This window comes from Sinohyriopsis cumingii, chromosome 2, assembly GCF_028554795.1.
Source record: "Sinohyriopsis cumingii isolate HCF-2022 chromosome 2, ASM2855479v2, whole genome shotgun sequence".
NCBI classification, from domain to species: Eukaryota; Metazoa; Mollusca; class Bivalvia; order Unionida; family Unionidae; genus Sinohyriopsis; species Sinohyriopsis cumingii.
In genome coordinates this window covers 61,405,457-61,424,846 of record NC_142962.1, presented here as the reverse complement: position 1 = coordinate 61,424,846, position 19,390 = coordinate 61,405,457, and the positions used below count along the sequence as shown (strand labels likewise).

At 34.3% G+C, this 19,390-nt stretch overlaps 1 long non-coding RNA gene across 1 annotated transcript; it reads left to right on the top strand.

Moving 5' to 3' along the window:
• The first annotated feature begins 1,928 nt into the window (after nucleotides 1–1,928).
• LOC149805013 (uncharacterized) lies at nucleotides 1,929–16,505 on the top strand. The gene is made up of 2 exons (XR_016417397.1): nucleotides 1,929–2,155; nucleotides 12,173–16,505. It is a non-coding gene; the product is annotated as an uncharacterized LOC149805013 (long non-coding RNA).
• The last annotated feature ends 2,885 nt before the right edge of the window (nucleotides 16,506–19,390 follow it).

The window sequence follows — 19,390 nt, the reverse complement described above, 5'->3', positions numbered from 1 at the left end:
TTAAAATGTGTGTATGCTGTATGTTTGTGTTTGTGTGTGTTTCTGCGTGTGTAAATAATATATGTATATTTTATATCAATTAACAATTAGCTTACTTGGTAACTATTTTAACAATAAACAATCCCTTTATGTGCGCAGTAACCAACATGTGACATTATCAAAGAAATCAACTATCGAATATGCTGGCTTATAAGTCGACTGGCTTATAAGTCGAGTCAAACTGCAAACAACAAAGATCATGATATGCCATAGCATATTGCGCCTGCAAACCAGGGTACTGGTAGCTTGCCTTACAGAGGATTCCTATCTTGAATCGACTTATAAGCGACTTCATGCGGTAATCAATTGAGAGAGACAAACATTCATTAAAGATAACGAAGCTACACGCTTTGCTCTCCATCACTATCAATGTGGCTTTGTTTCCTGTTGTATTGCACATTAAACCAAGAATGACAATGTTTTGATAATTGCATTTAATTGCAATAAACGAATGTCTAGAAAGCATGCAATATTAACTTACTACACAATTCACAAAAATAGAATTAAAGTTTGAAAGTGAGTCAGTGTCACGTGGGGTTACGTCTGCCACCAAATGTGTTGTTTCTTAACAATTTTAGTTTTGCTGATGATATGTCATCGATAAGTCCTTCTATCGCAGGTTTAAGGAAATTATTAAATATATGTGAACAATACGAATTAGAGAATGATATCTATATAACATACAAATCAGTATTCATGGTCTTTCAGTCAACTTCTTTCAAATTACCAACTACTCTCTTGTACATCTTAATGGCAATGGTCTTACGTATGTCAACAGTTATACCATTTTGGGTAATATTTTAAAATTAAATCAGTCATCTGATTGAAGATAATATGAGACATTACATATTTTTGTGTACTCGAAATAAAGATGCCTCTACGTAAATTTAAGAATTGTAGGGCTCATATTGTTTCCTTAGAAGTTCTAATGTGGGTCGGGTTCCTACATTGGTGGATTCGAAAAGAAATCCTATCATATCCCTTAACGATTAATTGTGTATTGAGTTCTTAAATTTGTAGATCCAAGAAAAAAGTCCAATAATTTTCCTTGAAGGTTTACGGTGCATTGTTTCCTTAAATTCGTGGATCGGAGAATGGGTCATATTGTTTCCCTTGAAACTTACTATTTGGTCAACCGGGAGCTCCTAATGTCTGTACAAGAATCTGCGTCCAAGAAACTCACTTAACCTTAAAAGATATATATTGTCATTGAAGCATGTCATTGTGATTTTGGAAATGCAGTGCTTCTCTGTGTTAATGCATATATCATTTCATGACGGTACAAGTAGAGGTGTGTGCAAGACTGTCTAAAACACAAAAGATAAACATTTCGTGGTGACCATATTGACCATCAGATCCGCACCAGTTTCCTTTAAGATAAGCTTAAGGTTAAGTGAGTTTCTTCGACGCAATTGCTTGTACAGATATTAGGAGCTCCGGTTGACCAAATAGTCCGCTTTACAGATCACTCACACATCCCATCTTTTCCTGTGTGGGGTCGAGTCTTGGCTCGACCAACGTGGGTATGTGAGAAAGCTTTCCAGTAGTTTCCCGTGGGTCGGTGGTTCTTCCTCCACTAAATATACTGGCATCCATGTATATCATACCATGTGCTAAATAATTTTGTTAGACCCCACAAAACCAAATCAAACCCTGTACTGTCATGAAATCTGATTTTTGATAATTACGTAGAAGTTATACACCATGATACCAAAGTTACCTCACTGTAATCAACTTTTGACACTTCACTCACTATGTGCATTTTTGTTTTGCTGACGTGATGTGATAGGACTTTATTGCGTGTACGATCATGAAAGTTGGTACGAATATCTGTGACCTACATCTACCGTTTGGCTTGTGTTTCTCAACACAGTGTGATTCATCACGGGCATGATGACACACACAACCAGCTTGTTCCTGAATAAATATGTGCAGAACGGCTTTAATAGATATGTGCAGAACGGCTTTACTGTCTCGTAACAACTTTAGTTTTAATCTCTGTCTGCCTATTGTGTCGCTCTGTTGATTTTTCGATGGTCTTTAAATGTTTCATTTCTTTAGGATTACTGTCGGTCACAAGAAGGGACGTAATAGCATCGCAATTATTTCGAACAAGGTAATAGAATTACTATATAACTTAAATAACTTCATCTATCCCATGCAACGTTAATCGGAACAACCTCGGCATTTGCTGCCAATTTAGAAGATACACCTTTTTCTGAACTTTCATAGATTAAACAGAGGATAGAGAAACATATGCAAACAATGTAGTATGATCTTAACTGGCAGTATCTTTTGAATCTTTTTTTTTAAAATACAGAATCAAAAGATGAATATTATATACACAGTGATAGAGTATATCGTATTATGATCCGTCACGTACTAGACTAGTTTTTATTAATAAGATTCAAAATCGTTGCCGTTGTAACATTCACAAATTTTTTCTTGGCGATAAAGGACAAATTCCCGGAATCCAAATGGTTCAGCTAGACTGAGAAAAATGTTCTTATGCTGCTTTATATGAATCCTTTTCATTTACTAAGAGAATGCAATCCATTCATTGATGGTCTGATTTGATAATAAGATTAGTGTGTGAATAAGCATATGTTCACATGTAGTACTGTATTATATAAATTTTTTACAAAATTTCATTTTCTTTGAGCCTTTATTGCTCATTACCACACAGGTCTGTTGTTCTTACTTCTTTGCAGTTCTTTTTTGGTCTTTTTAAGTAATTACCTTCATCTGTGTTTAAGATTTATTATAACTTTGCAAAGTTTGCCGAGCATAAATCCACGGAGTCACACATCCTTTTGTGTTCAATCCTCGCTTTAACGAGTGTCAGGTGGTGAGGAACACCCATACAGTAATTTCCTGGGGCAACGAAGAGAGACATTGGGGATTCCCCTTCCAAAAGAGCCAGTGATATTCGGATCCTAGTACATGTACATGTATCTATTCATCATGATGGAAACAATTTCATCCTCATCTATCTGAAGTCATTCTCCATTATCTCCGAACTCTACATTCCATGATCTCTCTATGTGTTCATATGTCTAGCAAGATGCATTATTAATTTGTGTTTAAAATGTCTTCCTTCTGCTAAAGGCCAAGTCATACATGTTATGTACAGGTCCACCTATTCGGTTAATTGTGGTATTCGGTTATGTGTGGTATTCTGGTCCAGATTATTCCAGTTATAAATAAAAATGTGTTTACCTTTAAAGAGCGATTATTCATTAAATTTATTGCTCGTGGATCAATGTTCCGTGCAACCGCCCCAAGAAAATACATGAGATAAAATCAGTGTTAAACTATGTGAACAATTTAAGGTGAGGCCAACCAAAAGGTATAATTCAGTATAAAAAGTCACGTGCATTGCTAACAATGATATCGCAGAGGATTGCAAGAAAGCAAACTGTACTACCCCCGTACTAGTAATGACTAGGCTCGAAGTCTGACTTTCTTGATCCAGTTTAGTACTAATATTAATAACCATACCTCCTTCGTCGATAATACAATGATTTGCCAATAGAGCTGACGTGTGTGATTTGCTCTCGACGCTTTTCCTCCATACCGTCAGTACGGTGGAAGATATTGCATATTATATATCCTTAAATCAAATTGACCTCTTATGCAATGAATTCTCGATTTTCACCATAGAACCAAGTGTAAAGCAGACCAAAAGCTGAATTTTGTTGTTGATTTAATACTACTTCCGTTTTCAGTCTTTTTTCAGTGTGCTATATAAAGAAATTTCATCCTTTTTAAAAATATAAACGGCTGACGGTCGTAGTAAATATAGCGATTATCCAAATATGGTTTGGTGAACCTTATTTGGAAAGCGAATTATCGCGAAAAACTCATCTGTCATAGACAACAAAGTACGGATTGTGTATGCGTACCATATATTTTACGTTATATAGGCTTAGTAAGTTTATAATAAGCATAACGTCTTGAAAATTATAACTCTACCTAGGTAACATTTTTTGCACTCAGTTATTCTTTTTAGCTTTTATAGTAGTTTTATTGAATCCATCGCAAAGAATAGAATCAGTTCGTATCATCGACAAAGTCGAGTCTATGATATTGTCCATAGGCTCGTGTAGCACTTGGTTGCCATTGTAAAATTCCATAGAGGAAGCATTTATTTTGATGTGGAATTAGTTTCGATTTTTACACAAAAGGTGCAGGGTACTCTGCATACAAGAACTAATACACTTTGGTAAAAATACTTTAGAATATAATAACAACTAATATTTGTTTAAGATCAATGAAAGCGCCTACCTGACCAGGTTGACGTACTTTTTAAATGCTTACAATGATTTGTTGAACATAGATGTACATTTTGACAAAGTAGACATAACTATTGCAATTCGATGGCAAGTCTCAGGTTGTTTTTTGCAGATGAAACTTGCAAACAGTAATGTAATTTAGGATTGCTACAATCTTTAAGAATGCTTTCCGCTGTAAGGTACATTTTGCTTGGTACGCTATTGTTGTCAGTGTAAAACCAATGTAATGCTAGTTACTATTCATTATATTAGCAGATCTTAAAAAGTAGCTGTTTGTGACCAGTGTCCTTTAAGCCCGTTCTTCGCTTAGCAGTAATGTATGATCCGATCTCATCATAAAAGGTACTGAAAGAAATCATCAAGAAATCTGATCTTTTTTGGAGTTTCTTTCTTGATACCATCCCGTATTATCAGTTCTAATAAGGGGCGGAGTGTTTTTATAAATCAAAACATTTGACAGCACAGTACATAATATCAGTATGATGTAACTGAGAACGCAACAGATGATACGCTGACGCAATTGTCCGCAGTGACACTATGCGTAAAATACAAGATACAGCGCATTTGCCCCTATGGAGATTTGTCGAGTCAACAAATCGCCTATAAATGCTAGAATATATTTGAAAACAGTTACAAAGAGAGGTTATATTGCTCATAAGTTATTAAACATTTTTATGAATTGTGCATGAAACTTCTAGTAACGATGTAATACAATAAAAATATTGAAAATATATCGGGAAATTGTGAAATTTCAAAAGTCACCTGAGAGAAAAAATAAACAAAATAAAGATGCTCTTGAAGCAGTACTATTTCGATTTTTCATATCATTAACTTTTTTCAAGTTATCTCCTAATACTAGCTATGTTCATAAATAAAGAAAAGTTTGAAATAATTTGCAGATGTGTTACAAAAATATCTTCTCTTGCAAACAGCCTTGTACAAAGTTTTAGTTGTGGATAAAGTTAACCAATAAATATATGACTAAATAAATGAAGATACTTAATATTGTTGGGTATATTGCAGAGCATGCAAATAAATAAGCTTCATTCAGCCAGATGTGACCTATACATTTACATGTGCATGAGTCAGTAACAGTAAGCTTTTTATCTGCAGGAACAGGTTTTTATCTCACCTGGCCGAAGGTCAAGTGATCTTCTGTTAGGGCATTGTGTCCTTCGTGCGGTGTCTGTCTTGTTAAGTCAGTACATCTGTCAACACTTCATTGTAAACATTCCAGAGATTTCATTTCTAGTCAGATTTTGATCAGATTCGGTATGTAAATTTGAATCATCAGGACCTCGATGAGTTCCTTTATAAGCAACATCCACTTAAAAAAACGAGGTTTTCTGCATTAGATTTTCTAAGCCCATGAACACTATAAAGGTCATATATCTGATTTGTTCTGATCAAAATTGGAATGTGGAATGTGAGCTTGTGTCATCAAGGTCTCGGAAGTGTTCGGTTATGCGCGACATTCACCGATACAAATGTCTAATTGGCTTCGTCTGTGAAAACTCTAGAGGCCAAAGATCCGATTAGATTTTTATTATATTATGAATGTAAGCTGGTTCGAAGATCTTGGACAATCTAGATTTTAACAACACTATGGATACTAATAAGGTCATCTTATATCTGATTGGCTGAGCGTTTGAACACTGTAAAGGCCATATATTTTATCAGTTTTGTATCAGATTTTGGTGTTTACCCTTATATCATCACAGACTCGGATGAGTTCGATTATGAGCCAATCACCATATTAATGAAGTAATCTTACATGTGACCAGCTGAGCGTTTGAACACCGTGGATACCAAATTTCTTGTAAGATTTTAATCACATTGGTTTGTAAACTCTTGTTATCAAGGTCTCGGATGAGTTTGATTATGATCGGTATCTACGCGTATTAATGAGGTGATCTTGCATTTAATTGGCATGGATTTTAAGTTCACCAATATTGCTGCCTCTCCTTCATCCTGTTATATCCTGCCTCTCCTTCATCCTGTTATATCCCGAAAAAAAAAATTACATCAAATTACTCACGCATTCAAAATTCAGGAAAACGATTTTTTGTAATACGCATTAGGCAGGGCATACTTACATTTGTGCAAAGTATGCCAGAGATGCCTTTATAAAGAGGACGAGGCCATATAACGGTAAATTGGTATATGTTAGTCATGCCTTGTTCACATTGTAACTTGATCATGGTAAAAAAAAACAAAAAAACTTCAGCTCAATTTTACAAATCTTTGCAAAAGTCACTGTATTGTGTTTTCAATGTTAATTTAAAAAATGATCCAAATGTAAAAATTTCAATAAAAATGCCACATATACATACACATAATCAAGTGACACTGTTGTTACAGTATTGTGTCATCATCGTATTCACATTTGTGCTCATTGTTAATTAAATGTTTTTCCACAGGTTTTTGCCAATGGACACCATTTTGCAGACTATAGGCACAGGACACTAATTTTATTTGCAACTCATCTGATTGGGGACTGAGGTATCAGAATAAACCAAGTCCGTTTTGAAAACCCTTTACTGTTAGGCAAACATTTTTTTTGGTAAGAATTCATGCATGAATGCATGACAAAGAAAATACAAGCATGTTCCTTCAAATTATTTCAGTTGTACAAGGGGGTAAATAATCTTGGTGATAATTACTTTCCTGCAGACTGGTTAGTGATACGTTGAAGTTTGCTGTTTTATTTCTATTGATATGTTACGTCCCTTGTTATGTGTATGTAATTTATTTGCAGGCATGGATTTCCACTTTAACTAGTATTCTAGTTTCATTCACAAACTTATATAATTTAAGGGAGGTCACATCTTTAACAATTTCAGACGGGAACAGATTCTCGAAACTGAATTCAGTTCCAAACGTGTAATGCGCTAAACGTCGTTCCTGAACATGCTAAAACTGATGATGTCGTTTTGAATACTAGTTGTCCAAAAGACAATATATTGATATATAATTATACTAAGTTTATTTACAAGCGATACAAGCCATCTATATCTTACGTCTTTAAAGAAAAGTTGATAATTTAAGTGAGTATGCTAAAATGGAGTCTCTCAATTACTTCAAGAACTTTAAGTCCTGCCTTAAAATTACACGTGGAGCAAGGGATTGAAATTTTTGTCTTGAGAAACACAGCTGCCTTCAAATAATATAATATGCGTCATTCAGTGATTATTTTCGGTTCCATTTTGCTTCAAATTTATTATTCGTGATGCATGAGTACATGAAATTACATGACTCAGCAATAGAGAATTCATGATTATCATAAAACTGAACACAAATGGCTAGAATGAAAAAATATAGGTCACAGTTAAATACGTCTTTGTGAAAAGCGTATTATGTCAGATCTTCACAGTGGGTTACATAACTATGCAAGATAAAGTGTCTGACAAACTTATAAATATAATTTTCACACAGATCATTGAAGCATGACATATAGGTCATATTGAACTAGTTTTGTCTGAAGGATGTAATACTCTTAAGACTCACATTCAATTCAAGCTGCGTTAGTTTGAAGGGTGTCATGTCTGACAGTCGGCTAAACACAAACAATAACTAAGTGATAATGCCAGGTAAACGGATGGATGGAAAGACAAACAAATAGACATATATTATGATATTCGCTGTCTGTGAAGGCTATTTTTAGTGTTACCAATAGTTTTTTCAATGCAGTTCCTCTAGAAGACATAACAAGAGAAACTTATTAATAGTTCTAAAATGCCGGAAAATAATGAGAAAATCTTAAGGATTGTTTAAACTAACTATTTTGCAGTGTATATAAATATATATTGAAATATTTGCCATTACCTTGATGAATTTGTATACGGATGTAAAGTGTAAGAATTATTGCTGAAGTTTTGGACCTACTACCTGACACTTTGATTTATTGTAATATACATGTATTAGTTCACATTTCTTTACATGCTCTTCTTATGTTTTAATTTTTGGTCGGATAATCTATTTTTGTAGACCATGATGTCACATATAAATCATGATACTTTGTAATCAGTCATCGTTTTGTAAATTAGGTAATATGGTATATCTAATACATTACTATGACCTTGTTTATTGATGGAAGTATTGTCTTTTTCATCATATACTCTTTGATATATTTTAATGAATTTACTTTCCACACATCATCTTAATTGGATATATTGCATGGAAACTTTGTTAACTGTTCATCAGGATTATTGTGTTGAATTTATAAAAATGCAGTCCAGACCAAATATTGTCCGTACACCATGTTTATGTGAATAAAATATCTTTCTTCAGTATCCTAGATCGACAGTTAGCTATCCATCCCAACCGGTTCCGATCTCCTACCCTCATTCACCAATTTATAGCCCTGTAATTGCCTTCAGCCTCAGGCACATGCTTTCCTTATGATCTCATCAAACCAACATCATATATCTTTGTATTGTACTGATTTGAAGCTCTTCATTCAAGAATGTCTCCATAATTGTATCCAGGGCTGCCTCCATAATCGTATTCATTAAATGGGATAGAATGAAATAAGATTTGCAAATGTTTGGACAATTTATGAGTAAATTATCCCATAATATTCTTGAAATACGAAGGAGGGAATGGTTGTTAATTGCATATTATTAGGGCAAGAGGTGTTAACTTCATATCTTCCTAGTTTTGAAAACATTTTGCCTATATGCATTTTTGTTCACTGTTGCGTGCCACCTTAATTGACTTTACTTTTGTTTTACGTGCACAGTGTACAAGATAATCATCTATATTTTCAAAATACTTCGTCAGTATTAATTCAGCAAATATGCAACAAATATATTTGACATGTTTTAAGTTTCTAACATTGCATTAATATGTTGTTTGATATTTTAAGAGTCTACCATGATTCATCACAAGTAAAAAATATATATACATATAATGCGCATTAACTTCTGTAAAATGTTAGATAATACATTAAATCGTCATTGAGGCTTAAAGGAATAGATAGATGTGGCATACGCCTTTTTGAAACATTAAAAAAACCACATTGTTAGGGCTGACTTTTACTATATATATATACATTGGTTAGCTTGACTGTTGGAACTTAGAAAAAAATGTTTTAAAGATGTAATACGAGTATGAAATCTAAGGTATCAGTCCACAGTGCGATAATCTGTAAGATCCTGTGCTCGACTACCCCCAGTCATCATTTACTTTTCTAATTATCTCAACTCGATAAAGCACCCATATATTCTCACATTCACTTTCTGAAGAGTATTTTATGCAAATCATGATAATTTACTGTTGTTGTTGTTGGTGTTGGGTTTAACACCATTTTTCAGCACACGATAGGCTATACATGGCGGCCAGTATTATTGGTAGAGGAATGTCACCGAATTAGGCAACAAAATAACTTGGTTTTGCCTTAGAACTATTCGACTATTTCTCGTTGTACATGCGTACAACGTTATCTAGGGTGAATAAGTGTTTTTTTCAGGTAAGCGACTGTATTAAAATGTGCCTCGCCGAAAATTACTTGCGACGAAGGGACATTGATAACATGATATGCACGGGTATTTTACCCTGACTTTTGCTCTCTCTCCTTTTAAGTAAGATCGATTTCTAAACCAACACTGGTCTTTTGGGATCACCTCAAGGAGTGTACACTCTCCATTGTTCCCCAGCCATAGGGGTAAGTGTTAAATTTACATTTCATTTGATATGCGAAGCTTATTCGGTTTGTAATGTCTTATCGCGTAATAATGCATTTATTACAACGCAGATTTGAACTTTGAATTACAAGTCACTATTAGAGGTTAATGTATTAGCATATATCTAGACATTTTACAGAAACTATTATTTTGACCAATTTGGTTTTATTGTAGCTGTGATTGTGACTGTCGCTGTGATTGTGACTGTGACTAAAACTAGAGCTGACTAGAGTTTACTAGAGATGTCTTGAGCTGTCTAAAGTTGTTTAGAGATGTCTGGAGTTTCCAGAGTATTTAAGGCTGCGTGCTGTCGATACGTATGTATGTATGTACGTATGTCTGTGCCACGGACGTAGACGTAGCAAATTCAAATGGGTGCTGTATGCTGTCTGTACGTGTGTATACGTATGACTGTACATGTGGTGGATCCATAAAGGGTGCGAGCGGCCGATAAGAGTGTGGGCCAACCCAAGGAATCGTGCGACTGTACAAGGGGTCTAGAAGCATACGTTTGGTTCAATTATTTTTCCAATTGCATTTTTATTTCATAAGATTATGTTGAATCTTAGTTGTGTTCATAAGATTATTTTGAATCTTAATTGTGTTCATAAGATTATTTTGAATCTTAGTTGTGTTCATAAGATTTATTTGAATCTTAGTTGTGTTCATAAGATTATTTTGGATCTTAATCGGAGTTCATATCTGAGATCATGTGAATCTCTCTTGTTGGTATAATACTGTTTGAAACGTGTCTGAAGTCCATGAGGTTTCTTGGATCTGTACTTCATATTGATTTCATATTTTTGGTTTATTTTCAATGTGTGAATGTTTATAGAATGATTTGAGTCAATCGTATGTTGAGAGCGTGAGAGAATCATTGTATTTTTACATCACATATTTTTCTTTATTAATTCATTTCATAAATTTCCATCTTTCTCACATTGTGTTTGTCTTATTCATTTAGTCCAAAAACCCAGGTGACTAAAACCCAGGTTTCTATTCTGCGACAAGGAAAAACCCGAGAAAACACAGAAAGAACCACAGACCCACGAGAATAATTTACAGTTAAATGGAAGATATTTTCATTCAAATGAAATGCATTGCCTGCAAAAGTGACTTCCAGTAAATTACCTTAGTATTTTGGAATCAAAACGTTGTGACAAAATGTTCTAGAAGTCGAGTAATGACCCTATTTTTGTTTGACAATAGTGATGTTGCTGTTTGTAAGGTGGAAATCATGTCTGACCTCATCTTATAAATGAGAAAACAGTCATGTCTGAACTTAAAAGTTGTTTGATTATATGATTATTAGTTTTTTTTTAATCAAACATCAATTTATCAAATATTGCAGCCAGTACCCTTTGTGAAAAATATATCCGGTGGCATCTACTTGGGCAAACTGATCTTTATATGTGGAATTCCAAGCCCCAATCCTTCCAGTTAGTGGATATAAATATGTATGAATGCATATTGGCAATTGACACATCGGTCCTCTTGAAAAGCTAGTTATTGTTATTGCTATTCCTTTTCAATGGATGATTATGTCAACATCAAGTTTTCACTAGAAGACTTCTTGTGACATCTAGTTGATCCTGAATGAAAATGCATGCGATCTGATGTCCACTGTCGCCAACATCAGAGCAGTCACCATCAACAATATTGTTGTGGCTGCGCCTCCTGAACGGAAATTCTGATTGGCATGTATTTTTATATATAAAAAAGACGTCTTATGATCTCTACTTAGTCTGAAATTAATATGGTGATGATATGGAATGTAATATGGGTGCCACAGTACCCAGCAGGAAATTCTTTCACTAAAGATTTCTTACAATGTTCGTTTCGTCCTCTTAAATGGAAACACAGTTTGACATGAAGTTTTCACCAAAGGAGCTCTTATTATGTCTAGATGGTCCATATTGTAAATGACCAACGCCGAATATGGCTGCCATGGTGGCTATCTTCAAGAGATTTTAATCTCTACACCTCCAAAATTGATAGTTCAAGTAATAATAATTTTAAAGCATGGGAAATTTTTGTAACCTTGCAATTTTGTATACATTTAGTCCGAATTTAGTGAAATTGCTAATAAAACAAGGTTATTTCCAATCATTAATGAATACATGGCATGTAATACCATATATCATTGCATTCTAGTTGGATCCAGCCGCAAACTGCAAGCTGGTTATATGCAGTTTCTTAGGATTAATAAATAGAATCAACAATATGGACCCTGATCTGCCAGTGCATTTTGTGATCAGAGTATATGATGTTTGCAATTAGACCCGACGCGAACGTGAGTACATATGCTAAATGCTTTTTCGCTTCTTAAATATTGTTAGATTGTTTTCTTTATCCTGCTTTATTTGTAAATCAGTCACATTGCATCATTTCATTTCAACAGACAACACACTTCTTACATTACATTATAGGAAACATCTACTCTTTTTAACCGCCTCCACTATCTTTTATATTTTCAGCATTATTCCTTTCCAAATAATATTTCTTGTGAATCCTTATCGTATTCGGGGGGGGGGGGTACCAAAAAATAAATTGAAACTAAACATAATCATCACTTTATTGCCATGAAACGTTGCGCACACATTTTCCCCATAGTCTAGCTGGTCCTAGATGAAAGAGGTATCCGCGCACAACCAATATGGCCACCACAATTGAAATCTTGAAAATCAAGTTTATCGCTACTCCTTCTGAACGTATGGTCATATAAATTCGGGAATGTGACCAAAAAGGTCTTCTTATGATTTAGAGTTTGGAGTAAATGAAAATGACGCAGATCTGAACTCCACTATGGCCGCCACATCTGCCATTTTGAAAATCCTTTTATCGCTCTTCCTCCACATTCGATGTTCAAGTGAGCATGGGGTTTTTACTAAATGACTTATGATGTCCAAAAAGAAACTTCGCCGATCTGAAAGCGAATATGGGCGCCATTTTAGCATTTTAAAAATCTTATCGCAACTCTTCTTGAACAGAAAATTATATTGACGTGAAGTTTCAAAAAATGGCTGTATATCATGACCAGTTTTTCTTAAATGAATCTGGTGCCGATCTGAGATCCAATTTGGCTGCCACTCAGTGGCCATCTTGAAAATCTGTTATCGTTACTCGTATGGATGGTTGTATCAACATGATATTACACTGGTCGGTTCGAAATAAAAATGGAGTTGATCTGACGTTCAATATGGCCGCCGCAGCCATATTGAAAATTCATTATCACCACTCCTTCTGAACGGAAAGTGATGTTGACATGGGATTTTCATCAAATTACTTATAATGCACACTAGTCCTTGTTGGAAATGGTGCAGATATGGGGTCTAATGTAGATACTACTCTTACTACTTATCCAGAATGCATGATGATGTCATCATGTGGTTTCACTAAAAGACGGTTTATAAAGTTGTATTGACATTAAATTGAAATGGTGATGATCTAACGCCCAATACATGCTCATCTTGAAAATCTTCTTTTGCATACTCCTCTTAAAGGAAATGAATTCTCATAAGATGAGTTTTATCTACCTGGTCCTAGACAAACATGATTAGTCCACATTATTTCCACCCTTGGGGCTATCGTTGAAAGTGCAGCGAAAATCTTGTCGTCACTACTCCTCTTAATGAATAGTGATTTGGAGCAAACGACTTTTGATGTTCTTTTCTGTCTCCTAAAGAAACTGGTGTCAATCTGCCATCAAATATGTCCACAACAGTAGCGAATTTGTTAATCATGCTAATGCTGAAGAACTTCGACGGATTCTACATTCAGCAGTTTCAAGGATTAAATAGTCTTAAACCAAATTCATTAACCTGCTATTTGCCCAGTACAGCGTCTGTTCCTTCAAGTGGCTCGTATTTTATCTTGCATTTTCTGATTAACGAATTCCATGCTTAAAATAATTAAACACTATGTTTTCAATTTCATATATCCATAGCTTGATTTACAGAGCTAATATATATAATACACATGGTGACATGACTCTGTTAACACTGTCGTTTGGCAAGTAATGCTTAGTTTTTGTCATTATCATTATAAAGTTTTTATTCAAGAATTTACATGAACTTTGATTTTCATATTCATATTTTAATAGTTCTTACTGCATATTTACACGGATTGTTAGCATTGAGTTTTATTCTCATATTATTCTAAACATTCTATTAATACAAGCTAGGGGCAAGTTGAGCTGCAATTCCTGATCAGAACGGCTGTTATTCTTGGCCATCTGATGCATTAACCACCCGCCTTAAAACAAATTACGCACCTCTCCAGCCTGTCTACGGATCTAACTGACTGTTTTAAAAGCTAACATAACTAGTTTGTATTTCACATCAAAGTTGTCTTTTCTGAATGGAAGCCAAGTATATGTTTATTTTAAATTAATGACCGCTGTGGCATAACTGTATATTCTTGTCTACGATGTACTTTACATATTTTGCAATGAAAAAAATCACTTCCATGAAAAGGTATCTAAAATAAAATATAAACGAACTTTATTTATAACCATATATTTGTTGGCTTCTTTTTTACCATATATTTGTTGGCTTCTTTTTTGTCATGTGAGCAGGGTTATGTGTCCTTTTCTTAGAATCCTTTTAGAAAAATAAAACCACTACTTCTGACTGCATACTATTTGACTCAGACTGATAATACTCTAACTTAACAAATAATTATTATTACATTCTTTCTCCTTTTATCACTGGTGTTATTTTAATACCATTTCTATTTTATTCTGCCTTGTTCTGCATCAATCAATCTATCCATTTTTCTGTTAAGATGTTGGGTTTTTATTAGTTGAAATTACTTAACTTTATTAAACATTCATTTATAAAATGTACTTTTCTATTTAGTAACCATATTCAAGTAGAATACTATTTTTAAACTCTTAGCTTGAGGATTCCATATGGGTCCAGATGATTTAAATATTTCATGCCTAGCATTTATATGTACTGTCCTGACTGGAACACACTTTATTTGCCACAAAAGCTGGTTTATAAAATCTAGATCACAGTCCTGGGTAACGAGCACATCACGCCCTTTTAAATGAGAGATCGTGGGAGAGTCTGATCAGTTTAGTATAGTGTTTATTTAATCAATATAGATTAATTAAAGTTTCTATGAATTCCTTTGATTTTAAACTATTTTCTGATTTAAATATTATTTTAGTAAAACATTGGACTGCTTATTGTCTAAAATCCATATCACACGCAGAAGCTTTCATTATCAGTAGCAGATACCGAATATATACCATTATATAGAAAGGAATGTTGAGTTTCTGTAATAATTTGTCCTAGCAGTTCTTTTGTTTTAATTGCACACATTTGAGCTGATAAATGCTAGTATTAAGATCCCTATGAACACCGTGTGTTTATTTTTACCATTGCCAGTGTTGCCCATGCCAGTTTGGTGTTTGTGTTCGATCTGCATATTGTTAGGGCGCTGTCCCAGATCCGCTTCCAATCGAGTGATATGTTGGCTTTTGCTGGTGTACCTACAGTATTAGAGTTTGGTGCATTTAAAAGAAATGTCAGAAACGTTTCCAACCCTTCTTTGGATCTGAGTAGCAAAGAAATGTATATTTGTATTTTCTGCCCATTTCTTTTATTTGAAGACCTACCTATAATTCTTGTACAACTTCTAGAACTGGTATTTGTCCCAAATATGAACCTGCCTTGCTTGATTTTGTAACAATATTAATTGTGATTATTGATCATAAACACAGAGTGTTTGATCACAAAATTACAGTACTTTATCATTATAAAACTGTTCATGGTAGGCAAAGGATATACCATCTTATAGTGAGACTGTATTATCATGAAACACTTATAACACTGCCTATGTCATCCATACAGTATACTGTATTGTAGTTAGATCGTCTTAGAATGAGGCAAAGAATGCATAGTTTTTCTTCTAATACCATGCATGACCAGTCTGCCTTACAACAGAAACGGTTATAATGAAAGACATTATATTGAGGGAATGCTGTGGTCAGCAATTGAAGCAATTGCACTAGTGTGAATAATCTATAAATATCCATGTTTGTGGCATGTACATTAAATGAGAAATAAGACTTCATTTTCTTTTGATAAAATTCTACTTCGTGTCCTTGAACACGTTATTTTACTGTTACGGGTTTACATCAATAGACCAATACCATATGTACTTGCTTATAAGTGAAATCAAACTGCAAATGCAAGAAGATCAGTGTCTATGGTGCTTGTTCGACTGATTACTCCTAATGAAGTTTATAGATCCATATCTGTCAGCTGATTATGAGATGGCAGATCTGGGTATGTGCAGTTTGCAGTTGAATTTGAATTAGAAGCATGTATTCATGGTATTTCATTAAATAAGTGAAATTCTGCTTATATTTATCTATAGCCCATATCGTTATGCATATTCTCAGTCTCCGCTGAAATGAAGCAAAGAAGTCAAATTTCTCAAATTTTAAAATAAATTAAATTGTATTAACTGATCATGTGAGTGTTTTTCTTTTATTGGAAAGATGCGCATGAGAATGAGATGAAAATTTGTGAATTCAACAGAAAGAATGTAATTAGATGTAAGCTTCTGTAAGATGTGTAGTGCGTAAAATCATTATAAAGTCAATGGACATATTTTTAAATACATAGTGTTATTGTTAGTGCAATGCACTGTTCATTCTTTATTCCAATGAATCAGAACATAGTTAACTTTTATAATGCGTTTTACATATAAAGTGAAGTTAATATACATTTGAAAAGATATTGCCAAGAAAATATAAAAAAGAGTGGGTCTATTGGCAAGAATTTAAATTCTATATTCATTTGCTTGTTGCTTCTAGGGATATATGCTTTTCCGCAAAGTAAGTGATTTGACACTATTGCAACACGAGATAAACACCATGACCTTTATTTAGTCAATATAATAACATCCGTTTACAAGGGTCTGTGGGCAATGGGCAGATTATTTAAACAGCATTATCCGCATCGCAAGAACTCAGATAAACAAAGCTGAATTTTTGTTTAATCCTTTGTAAACACGACTGTTTGATAGGGTTTGTTCTAAACAAAATGAAAGCTTAGTCTGGATACCAGTTGTCTAAAACCTCCGGGTCATCCAGGTAATACGGTATGCTACAGACCTTAAACAAGACCAGTACATGTCACTAGCCACCATGTTAGTGGCAAAATAGTGTAAATCATAATTTAAATTAATCATTCCTTCTCGAAAGTGTGTGTGTGTGTGTGATTTAGACTTTTAACTTAGCATCAAGATTAAGCCAGATATACAATGGCTAAAACTAGATATTAACAAAATACAAATAACAAAATTATAAAACGAGCAACAAAAACAATTTCGAAGAAGACAGTAAACCGTTAAGACCTTCGCCGAGCAATAAGGAATAAACTACATGCATCTTTTTATGGCTACTGCTTATTATTTATATGTACTAAATGTTGGATGCTTTTCTCGTGGTAGTCAAGAAATTGTCTCTTGTTTTTCGTTCTATAATTGCTGAATAGAGTGCTTTTCCGAACATACCCCTTGTAAGATCGAGGAGGTCATTGTTGTTCACACTGGCGCGATATTCTCGGTTGGTAGTTGCTGTACATAAATATGTATACTGCATCAGATAAAGACTGAATGAAAACCTTTTCCTATTACATTGTAATTAACTGTGTAGCTTTCTGTGCAAGACGACATATAATAGAAAGTGATCTCTCAGGGATGAAATGGTTGATCCTGATAAATTAGGTCAGTGGGTAACGTATTGATCTGCATGAAGGTGCAACTACTTAGTTCATGATCAAAGGATGTGACATTGTTGACGATGCAAAGTAAGTAAAACAGCTTGTGAAAATTTTGAAACATCAGTATGGATGACCGTGCAAAGTATAGTTTATACAGTCGCTTCCTCACACAACAAAACACCAACAAAGATTCTTCTTTCCCATTTATCATCTTGCTGAAACTTGTGTAGTGAAACAGTGCGCATAATTTATATTAAGGCGTTCAATTGGCTGTTATCTTCAGAAAACGAATGGATACCCAAACAGAGAATACCACAATGACATCACCATTAAATATAAATATTTTAAATGTAAATTTTCACTTATGATAAAAATTTTACTAACAGCTGCCTCGCTTGGTGCTCAGCATTAAGAGATTAGTGTTAGGACTGGTCGGCCTGGTGTCAGGCTAATGTGACTGGCTCAGACATCATGGTACATGTCTGCGGCATGATACCCCAGTGCTAGGAATCACTATAGGCATCGTATAGATCTGACTGAAACATTGCTAAAGCTACGTTAAAAATCAAAATCACACGCACACACAGACATGCACACACTTACGAAGATTGAACATTTCTAATAATGCTTTGGTAAGTTATGCCATAATATACTGTGATAAAAAATCTCGTGCACATTTCCTACCGGTACGCATTACAGTGGACCAGTGTGTTTCCTGAATCTTTGAAAGTGGCAACTTAATTGGTTTTGAACTTGGGTGAGTTGTTAATCTTTGAAATAAGGAAAATATTCTATATGTGATTTGGTTGGTACTCTTCACAGGAACAGACTATAACTAAATCTAAAACCAGCCCGTCATTACTGTATATACTCTAAAGATTTATTTTTAGTAGCGAAGTGTTTTTCAAAAGCCACACAGAGGCAATTGACATTGGCTGACCTGGCTGGGTATCGAACCTGAGACCCTTGGATATAACGTCTGATGCTCTACCAACTGAGCTACCACAACTCCCATATGCAAAGAGAATGTACATGATGAAAATGAATGGAGGAAAATTATATATAACATAAAACTTTAACAAAAAGACCTAAACAGTAGGATCAGCCTTATACAAAACACGTGAGTTGTGGTTTAGCCAACTACAACAGTAAAAGCAAACAAATATGATTGATTCATTCTAAGTTGACATGTAGATTACCATAATTATAATTTCAAATTTTACTTCTACATGATAATATTGCAGCACATCTAAAGCTTTTATCAACCTATGTTCCATCTTTTACCAGCACGTACCGTTCCATTTTAAAGATTACATCTACCTAACTACCTGAGGTCCATCTTACCTGCTAAAATATTTGAAGACACTATAAAAATATGTCTTATAATATTATTGTAAAATAATTGGCATGAGCTGGTATTACATTGAGATGTTGTTTGACCGATGAATAACACGAATACCATGCCTATAGGATATCCAGCTCTGTTGGTAATCAATAATGCGTGGATGATCATGTCCAAACCTGCTCATAATTTTTATACTTTAGTTTATCCTCTTGCAATTACTGCTTTGATTTGTTCCCTGTCCTTATCTGTGACAGATATTTGTTAACTGCTTCTAATTCTAACTTT